The sequence below is a fragment of the Globicephala melas genome, chromosome 14, assembly GCF_963455315.2.
Source record: "Globicephala melas chromosome 14, mGloMel1.2, whole genome shotgun sequence".
In the NCBI taxonomy this organism is placed as follows: domain Eukaryota; kingdom Metazoa; phylum Chordata; class Mammalia; order Artiodactyla; family Delphinidae; genus Globicephala; species Globicephala melas.
In genome coordinates this window covers 47,619,634-47,629,973 of record NC_083327.1, presented here as the reverse complement: position 1 = coordinate 47,629,973, position 10,340 = coordinate 47,619,634, and the positions used below count along the sequence as shown (strand labels likewise).

The following is a 10,340-nucleotide window of genomic DNA, read 5'->3' as shown; positions in this document are numbered from 1 at the left end:
GGGTCGTATGGTAGTTCTATTTTTAGCTTTTTAAGGACCCTCCATACTATTCTCCATAGTGGCTGTATCAATTTACATTCCCACCAACAATGCAAGAGGGTTCCCTTTTCTCCACACCCTCTTCAGCATTTATTGTTTGTAGATTTTTTGATGGTGGCCATTCTGACCAGTGTGAGGTGCTACCTCATAATAAAATGAAAATTTTAAAGGCCAGTTTTACTTATCAGTAACATGGGGTTCCATAAATAGTAATTGATAGTGAATATGCTTTGGGGGTGTTCTTTGTAAATGTTTGTGTCTGAAAATCTATCTGCACCTGCATATTACAACTGTAATGTAACCCCACAAAAAATGGGTGACTCAGACAGACAGAATTAAAAATAGAATAGGGAGGAAACAAATGTCTACAGATATATTTCTCTACTGTTTTAAAATATAAACCACGTAGATTTATTTCCTAAATATCTATCTGTCTCACCAAACATTCTGTGACCAAAATAGCTATACATACTGCAAATAGCATGAACAGCAATCAACTTGTCAACATAAATAGCAGAGGTTTAACAAAGGAGCTAGTTCCTGTTAGACCAGCAATACCTGAATTCCCCTAGAAGCCCTCTCTATGCAGGACATGCCCTTCGGAGACCTCTTCCCACTTCTCTTTGACCACTGAGGCTGGATTTTCCTGTACAGGGAGGGCTGACCATCTGGTGCTTCTGTAACGATCCACAACCCTACACAGAAGAGCAGTAGTCCTACTCGAGGATGGGTCCATTAATTAACTTGCAAAGAAAAAAAGTTGCACTAAATTGTGACAAATAGTCTACTTAAAAAAGGGTAATAAATAGAGCCAAATTTTGTTAGGGACTGCATCCATTTATTAGCAAAGCAGAGTATACCACTGTTCAGTTTCATCGACATTTCAGAGCTTTGTGCCTTTTTGAGAAATCACTTTGCCTTATTCTTGCTCCACTTAGCCTTCTAATCGATTTAGCATGAAGCCAGGTGTAAGTGATACAGCCGATGAGTTAATTTACACTTAAATATCAAATAATCACTCAACTAAGAGCAACTATCTTAGAGGTCTGCACTAGAAAGTTGGTGCAGCAAAAACATTTAATAAAGTGTAGATGCCACTCCAGATTTTCTAACATCACTAAGTTTTGTAAATTCTGCATCAAGCAATTTCAGGGACTATTTAAAATTAACAATTGAAACTTACACACTGCTTATATATTTAAGCTTCTGTTTTTAAAAAAATAATTCTCCATTAAAAATGTAACACATTTCTCCACTCAAATAGCAACAACTCCACATTGAGATACCACTTCACACCCACTGGGATGGCTATTAATATATATATATATATATATATATATATATATATATATATATAAAACAAGAGTTGGTAAAGACAAACTTGGAGAAATTTGTATCCTCCTTGCTGGGATTATAAAATAGTGTGGCCACTTTAAAAAACTGTTTGGAAGTTCTGAAAAATGTTAAACATAGAGTTACCATATGACAAAGCAATTCCACTACTAGGCATATACCCAAGAGAATTGAAAACATTTTCACACACTTGAACACTAATGTTAATAGTAGCTCAGTAGCCAAAAAGTGGAAACAACTCAAGTGTCCATCAACTGTTGAATGGATAAACAAAGTGTTGTATGTTCATACAGTGGAGTATTATTTGACTATAAAAACTAATGAAGTACTGATACAGGCTAAAATATGCATGAAACCTATTTTGAGCGAAACAATATGTTAAGCGAAAAAAGCCGGACACAGAAGGCCACACAATATATGATTCCATTTCTATGAAATGTCCAGAATAGGCAAATCCATAGAGATAGAAAGTAGATTAATGGTTGCCAGGGGCTGGGACAAGCAAGGGAATAGGGAGTGACAATTAATGGGTATAGGGTTTCTTCTTATGATGATGAAACATTCTGGAATTAGATAGTGGTGATGCTTACACAGCTCTGTGTATATACCAAAAACCACTGAACTGTATACTTTAAAAGGGTGGATTCGAGGGTATGAATGTTATATCTCAATAAAGCTTTTTTTTTTTTTAAGTAGCAACAACACCAAAAACTGTTAGAACTAATAAATGAATTCAGTAAATTTACAGGATACAAAATCAATATACAAAAATCAATTGCAGTTCTATACAAAAAAAACTACCAGAAAGAGAAGTTAAGAAAACAATCCCATTTATAATAGAATCAAAAAGAATAAAATATTTAGGAATAAATTTAACCAAGGAGGTGAAAGCTCTGTACACTGAAAACCATAAAGCATTGGGCAAAAAACTGAACACACAAATAAATGGAAAGATATTCTGTGTTCATGGGTTGGAAAAATTAATATTGTTAAAATGTTGATACTACCCAAAGTGATCTATAGATTCAATGCAATCTCTATCAAAATCCCTATGGCATTTTTCCTAGAAATGGAAACAATCCTAAAATTCATATGGAACCACAAAAGACCCTAAATAGCCAAAGCAATCTTTGGAAAGAAGAACAAAGCTGGAGGTCTCACACTTCCTGATTTCAAACTATATTACAAAGCTATAGTAATCAAAACAGTATAGTATTGGCATAAACACATAAACCAATGGAATAGAATTGAAATCCCAGAAATAAACTAATTTTCAACAAAGGAACCAAGAACAAGGAAAGGATAGTCTCTTCAGTAAATGGTGTTGGGGAAACCAAATATCCACATGCAACATATGATTCTTAGACAGCTGAACACGAAGTACAGCAAAGGATACTGTTCATAATGCTTCTCTTCTACATACAGGTTCTTTACAGGGGTCTGAGGGCTTTTCAATGTAAAAATGTAAAAGTAAAAAAAGAAAGTAAAAAAAATTCCTAAATCTGCCGTTCCAACATAACTCTTTTTTTTTTTTTTTTTTTGTTGTGGAGCACAGGCTCTGGATGCGCAGGCTCAGCAGCCATGGCTTACGGGCCTAGCCACTCCGTGACATGTGGGATCTTCCCGGACCGGGGCATGAGCCCATGTCCCCTGCATCGGCAGGCGGACTCCCAACCACTGCACCACCAGGGAAGCCCTCTTTTCATTTTTATTGTAACTTAAATTCTTATTTATATTAATATACATTTTCACATTAGAAATTTCAGTGTATATTTAATTATATATTAAATTACAACATATATATTATACTAATTACATAGTCCACTATTTTCACATATCAGATCATAAGCATTAGTCCATTGTTATACATAATCCACATGTTTATAATGTTAAGGGATCCATAATTTTCCATTATATTCATCTATTTTTATTTTCTAAGGTTAAACAATCTTTGGAAGGGGGGGAGGGATTTGTGTTATTCATTTTATTTTATTTTTTGAATTAATTTTTATTGGAGTATAGTTGATTTACAATGTGTGTTAGTTTCTGCTGTCCAGCAAAGTGAATCAGCTATACATGTACATATATCCACTCTTTTTTCTTTTATTTATTTATTTATTTTTGGCTGCACTACATGGCATGTGGGATCTTAGTTCCCTACACCAGGAATTGAACCCGCACATCCTGCATTGGAAGCACAGAGGTTTAACCACTGGACCACCAGGGAAGTCCTCCACTCTTTTTTAGATTCTATACCCATTTAGGTCATTACAGAGTATTGAGTAGATTTCCCTGTGCTGTATAGTAGGTTCTTATTAGTTATCTATTTTATATATAGTACTGTGTATATGTCAATCCCAATCTCCCAATTTATCCCTCCCTCCTTCCTTTCCCCGTTGGTAACCATAAGTCTGTTTTCTACATCTGTGACTCTATTTCTGTTTTGTAAATAGGTTTATTTGTACCATTTTTTTAGATTCCACATATAAGCTATGTCATATGGTATTTGTTTTTCTCTGACTTGTTTCACTCAGCATGACTATCTCTAAGTCCATCCATGTTGTTGCAAATGGCATTATTTCATTCTTTTTTATGGCTGAGTAATATTCCATTGTATATATATACCACATCTTCTTTATCCATTCCTCCATCAATGGACATTTCAGTTGCTTCCATGTCCTGGCTATTGTAAATAGTGCTGCAGTGAACATTGGAGTGCATGTATCTTTTCAAATTATGGTTTTCTCTGAATATAGGCCCAGGAGTGGGATTGCTGGATCATATTGCTCTATATTTAGTTTTAATATTGCTCTATTTTTAGTTTTAGTTAGTTTTGTTTAGTTTTGTTTTTGCGGTACGTGGGCCTCTCACTGTTGTGGCCTCTCCCGTTGTGGAGCACAGGCTCCAGACGTGCAGGCTCAGCGGCCATGGCTCACAGGCCCAGCCGCTCCGCGGCATGTGGGATCTTCCCAGACCGGGGCACGAAACCGTGTCCCCTGCATCGGCAGGCGGACTCTCAAGCACTGTGCCACTAGGGAAGCCCCTATTTTTAGTTTTTTAAGGAACCTCCATGCTGTTCTCCATAGTGGCTGCACCAATTTACATTCCCACCAATAGTGTAGGAGAGTTCCCTTTTCTCCACTAGGCTCTCCCTGTACTGGCCTCCTTGCTGGGTCTTGAAAACACAAACACATTTCTGCCTTAGAGCATTTGAACTTCCTAGATGCTTTCCCCCTAGATTTCTGCATAGCAAACTATCCACCTCTTTTAACTCACTATTAAATTGTCACCTTCTTCCCAACATAATGACCAAATCTGGAGTTGCCGCTCACTTCCCCAGCACTCCCAAACCCCCCTACCCTACTCTACTTTTTATCTATACCATTGCATTTATTTGAACCTAGTATTAAACTTATTGCTTATTAATGTTCTCCTGTCACCAGAATATAAATTTCATAAGGCAGGAATTATTTCCTGTGGTGTTTACTTTTGTACCCCACGTGTTTAAAAAACATATTTACCATATAGTATAGGCTCAATAAATAGTTTTAGAATCATGACACATGGTGAGGTATTTGGATTATACTCCAAGTGAAATTGAAGCCATTGAGAGTCTTAAGTAGGTGACTGATGTTATCTGATTTACTTTTTAAAAGATAACTTTGGTTGCTATTGGTGAGTGGATTATAAAACAAAAAAAGAAGTTGGGAGGTTACTGCTGGAGCATACTTGATGTGCTGTCAAGGGAGATGGAAAATGGATTCAGTGTATCTTTTGGAGACAAAGCTGACAGTACTTGCCCCTTTATTGAAGGAGCTTAGTAAAAGAATGGAGAGAATCAAGAAAAAGTCTAAGGTTTCTGGCTGGGAAAAAGTGTGTTGGATGAGTTATGGATCTACTGAAAAAGGGAAACTAAGAGAGTGTATTGTGCTGCTATGGACTGAATGTTTCTGTTCCCCAAAAATTCATATGTTGAAGTCTAATACCCAATGTGATGGTATTAGGAAGTAGGGCCTTTGGGAGGTGCTTAGGGCATGAGGGTGGAGACCTATAAACAGGATTAGTGCCCTTCTCAGAAGAAACATGAGAGTATGATTCCTCTCTCTCTGTTCACCATGTTAGGACACAAGAGGAAGATGGCCATCTGCAAACCAGAAAAAGTGTTGTCACCAGACACCAGATCTACCTGTCCCTTGATCTTGGAATTCCCAGCCTCAAGACTGTGAGAAAAATATGGTTGTCGTTTAAATCACCAGTCTATGGTATTCTGTAACAGCAACCAGAACTGACTGAGACATGGGCATATCTCACATACCTTCTTAGGTCCCCTCAGCCTTACCTGTCTCCTGAACCTTCTGATATTGTGTCCTGCCTCAGCCACACTGTGGGTTGACACTATTCTGCCCTGAAGTTGACTAACCAGCCACACACACGGGTCTCTGTCTTCTCCTATCACTTTGACAGTGGGAAATAGGAAAAGGAGGGAGTGGTCAGATAATTACCCCTCTCCCAATGATGGCATTCTCCAACCGGTTTGCCCAAAGAAAAAGTCCACATGGTCAAGCTTCTCACGGTGGCCAGGGCAGTAGGACATTACCTTGTATGGCTTCCCATGGCCCCCTGCCTCGCTTTCCTTTCTGTCATCTCATACCATTAGCATTACACCTTGCCGATTAAACGGGCTCTGTTTTCTTGTGAATTCTGACTAAGATGAGGAGAAATAGATTTGTGGACAAAATTCAAGAATCATTTTGTAGCGATTGTGGATAACAATTTTGAGATGTTTTGGTAGAAAGCAACAGGGCAACATCTAGAGGAGCATTGACAAGAGAGAAGCAGCCATGAGGTGGTGACCTTACAGTGTAGGAAAGTCCATTTATGAGGGAAAAGTGGTACAATTACTGGGCATGTTGAATATTCCTATGAGGTTTATGATCATACAGTTCTCCTCAGCCTAGTTTTCTGATTTTTTTCTCAAGCAAACCTCAGCTGCTGGGGTACAAGCACAAAGAGTGAAGTTGGGTTCAACTTGGTTAAGTTAGGGGTAAGTGACAGTGATAGAGGGAGAAAGGCAGGAAACCTAAGCTGGACAAAGAGGAAAGAAAGCCAGGAGAGGACTGAGAAAGAAGTGAAATCAGTGAATTAGAGGTCTCAATACGGAGAAGGTTCTAGAACAAGATCAGCAAACTCTATAGAGTACTAGATAGTAAATATTTTAAGCCTTGTGATTCACTTCCAGTCTCTGTCACATATTCTTTTTTGTTTTTTAAGTTTACTACTCTTTAAAAACGTAAAAACTATTCTTATCTCACAAGCTGTCTTTGGGCTGAATGTGGGCTGTGGTTCATAGTTTGCCAAATCCTGTTCCTCTTCTAGAGTGTGTAAGCTAGAACACTAGAAGGCAAATGTCAGAAAGTGCATGTTTTAAACTGAGATTTGGTGGAGGTCAAGTTTCTGAGTGTGACCATAGAAGTGACTGTTAACGTGTAGTAGAAGGAAAGATCATTAGAGGTTAGGAGGCTGGTAACCAGAGGCCGGTGTTAGCAGAATTATCCACATGGATATTGAAACACTGAAACTGATGAGGGAAGTAAGGGAGGAGAGAGAGTTGCCAGATAAAAAATTGTGTGTTGTTTGTCAGAAAATCAGATTTAATGGGTGTCCTGTATTTTTATTTGCAGAATCTGACAGCCCTAGGTGGAGAGAAATACTGAGCTGGAAACTAAAGTCTTCAGTGAATAAGAGATGATAGCAACACGGTAGAGCTATATGACGTGAGCTCCAAAGGACTGTGATTGGGGCTGGGGGTGGAAAGAAAGGAAGAGAAATGGTTTCCGAAGTGTGACTGGGAATGAGGAGGGTGCTTATCCCATATCCTGGCACTGAGCCTAATGGGAGCTCAAGAAGGCTGCAGGAGAATCAGAGACCTCAGGATGCAACCAGGTCTCATGACAGCAGTGAAGGGGAAGGATGTTGAGAATTCAGAGATCTGGGAGAATTTATAGCAGCTTGGACATATATGACAGTTTGTTGATCACAGTTCTAGAATTTCAAAGAATACAGTGCAAGTGTTTAAAAGGAAAGTGTTGAGTGAAATGAGCTGGAAATGAGTGATGTGGGGAGTGGGGCTTTGAGGCTGCCTGGGGTGACTAGGAAAGCGAGGCCTGCTGACTGGGTCTGCTATTCTATCAGAGGAAGGGTGGATTCAAGCACTACTGTCCTGAATACTTAGCTTGGTAAATTGGTGTGTTTCTTGGTGTGTAAACTGGGACTTCTGAGAAGCTGATGCAAAGACAGATTAGATGTGCAAGAGATTTATTAGGGGAAGTGCTTCTAAAGGATAATGGGGATAAAGCAGGAGTAGAAAGGGAAAGGCTTCAGACAGCAATGCAGGTCTGACACCTGTGAAAGGAGGTAGGAAAGAATAAGAATTGTGTAGGAGCCTCAGACTGCAGCCCAGTTCTAAGAAACTTTGCCCAGGCTGGTGTGGAATCCACTAGCCAAAGCTGCCCATGAGGGCAGGGCCCCATCCACAGGAACTGTACCTCTGCCAGGCGAAGTTTTGGGCTGGAGTAACCCTGGGGACATGTGGACCCAGAAGGGACAGCAGCGGGACTGTCAGTCAGTTATGCTCCCCTCTGCCAAGATAGACAAGAAATAAAACTTCCACCTCTTTTATCCCAAACAGCTCCACTCAGCATTGCGAATAAGGCAACACGTATTTTAAGTGGTCTTTTATGGCAGTTAGTAATTTTGTTGCTGTTCTTTGCAAAAGTCATTCTTCCTCTGTCCCACACACATAAATCTTCCATGGATGCCCTGGATTCTGCGTCTTTTTTCATTTTTTCTGATATTTCAAATATCTTTCTCAATTCAGTTTTTATCTTTTCTACATGTGTTTCCTTTAAAAAAAATAGTGTGACCATCTCAAGTAATGTAAAAGGGCAGCAGACAATTTCCTAATTTTATTCCTAAAAGAATAAAATTCAGTTTCTTTTTAGAGTGACAGCTGTCTGGTGGGCCACTCTTCATGGGTATAAGGGGTAACAGCTTCTGGCGATCTGAATCACAAGCGTTTGAAGGGAAACCCAATATAAGCTGAAAGAGGAAAAAAAAAAGGAGACTGCTTTATGTAGAGCCCATTAAACTTTCAACGACCAGAAAACTAAAAATATTACATTAAAAGTTTTTTTAATGATTTAAACATAACCTGGGTGGAAGCCATTACATATGACATGTTCAATTTGAAATATGACCATTCAGAAACCCTATGTAATAGGCCATTTCATGAACCTAGGCAGTCCCCACCTGCTTTCTTTCCAGAATAAATAAAATTCAGGGATTATATAGTTTTTAACAGTTAAAATAATATAGGCATAGTCGTATTATTTTGTTATGTTCTAAAACTACAAAAAAACTATAGAAATGATTTTTTTAAAATTTTCAACAGCTGTTTAACATCCAAAAAATAATTCTTTTTTTTTTTTTAATTTATTTATTTTTGGCTGTGTTGGGTACCTTCTTTGCTGCCCACGGGCTTTCTCTAGTTGTGGAGAGCGGGGGCTACTCTTCGTTGTGGTGCATGAGTTTCTAATTGCAGTGGCTTCTCTTGTTGCGGGACACAGGCTTTAGGCACGCAGGCTTCAGTAGTTGTGGCATGCAGGCTCAGTAGTAGTGGCTCATGGGCTCTAGAGTGTAGGCTCAGTAGCTGTGGCGCATGGGCTTAGTTGCTCCGCAGCATGTTGGATCTTCCCGGACCAGGGATTGAACCCATGTCCCCTGCATTGACAGACGGATTCTTAACCACTGCACCACCAGGGAAGTCCCCAAAAACTAATTCTTGTAATGAAAATATTCAGCTCCATATACCAATAGATTGCTTTTTCAGAGATATATGAATTGCCCAAGTTACCCTTATTTGCCTTCTTCCCTGAAGTTGAATCTGATACATACTTTTTCGTAGTATTGGTTTGGCCAAAAACTTCGTTCAGGAACGAACTTTTTGGCCAAGCCAATACATTAAATTGCTGCATCCCTGACACGGCCAAAACAATTTGCATAGCGATTAGAACTTGACAGTCTCTCCATCAACAGGCAAGGGACCTACTTTTTCAGGACCAGAAGAAACCCAAAAGACTTAGTATCAATTTGTTACTACATGGTAACATAAATTAGAGTATGTGCAGTTCTGTATTCTACAGAATCAGCTTCCCTGGAAATTCCATATTTTAAAAATTGTTTTTAATGTGGTAAAATATACATAACATAAAATTTACCATTTCAACCATTTTTAAGTGTATGGTTCTGTGGCATTAAGTACATTCACATCATTGTGCAACCATCAACACCTTCCATCTCCAGAACTTTATAATCTTCCTCCAAATGAAAATCTGCACAAATTAAACACTAGCTCCCCATTCCCCCATCCTCTGACAACCACCCTTGGACTTTGTGTCTCTAGGAACCTCAGATAAGTGGAATCTTACAGTATTTGTCCTTTTGTGACTGGCTTATTTAATTTAGCAAAGTGTCTTCAGAGACACTCATTATGTCGTAGCATGTGTCAAAATTTCCTTCTTTTTTAATGCTAAACAATATCCTACGATGTGTATATGCCATATTTTGTTAATCCAATCGTCCATCAGTGGGCACCTGGGTTGCTGCTACCTCGTGGCTGTTGTACATAATGCTGCTGTGAACATGGTGTGCAAATAAGAAATTCAATTTTGAGTAAGCATATGGCCGCAGCAGTGACAAAGATACCCTTCGTGCAATTTTCTTCTTTCTTTTCACTTCCTGGGTCAACGTGCTCCAGTTACGGGTAACGACCAGAGTGAGTATCAAGTTTAAACTGCAGGTGGCAGCAAATATCAATAAACTAGGCATAACGCTTGACAAAAGCCTAGCTGTTTTTTCCTGTGTTTATTTTTGGCCCTTCAAACAGAGTA

The 10,340-nt window shown here is 38.9% G+C and overlaps 1 pseudogene; it reads left to right on the top strand.

Annotated features, from left to right (window-relative positions):
- The first annotated feature begins 6,386 nt into the window (after nucleotides 1–6,386).
- LOC115851200 (histone deacetylase complex subunit SAP18 pseudogene) overlaps nucleotides 6,387–10,340 on the top strand; it is a 5,150-nt pseudogene continuing 1,196 nt past the window's right edge.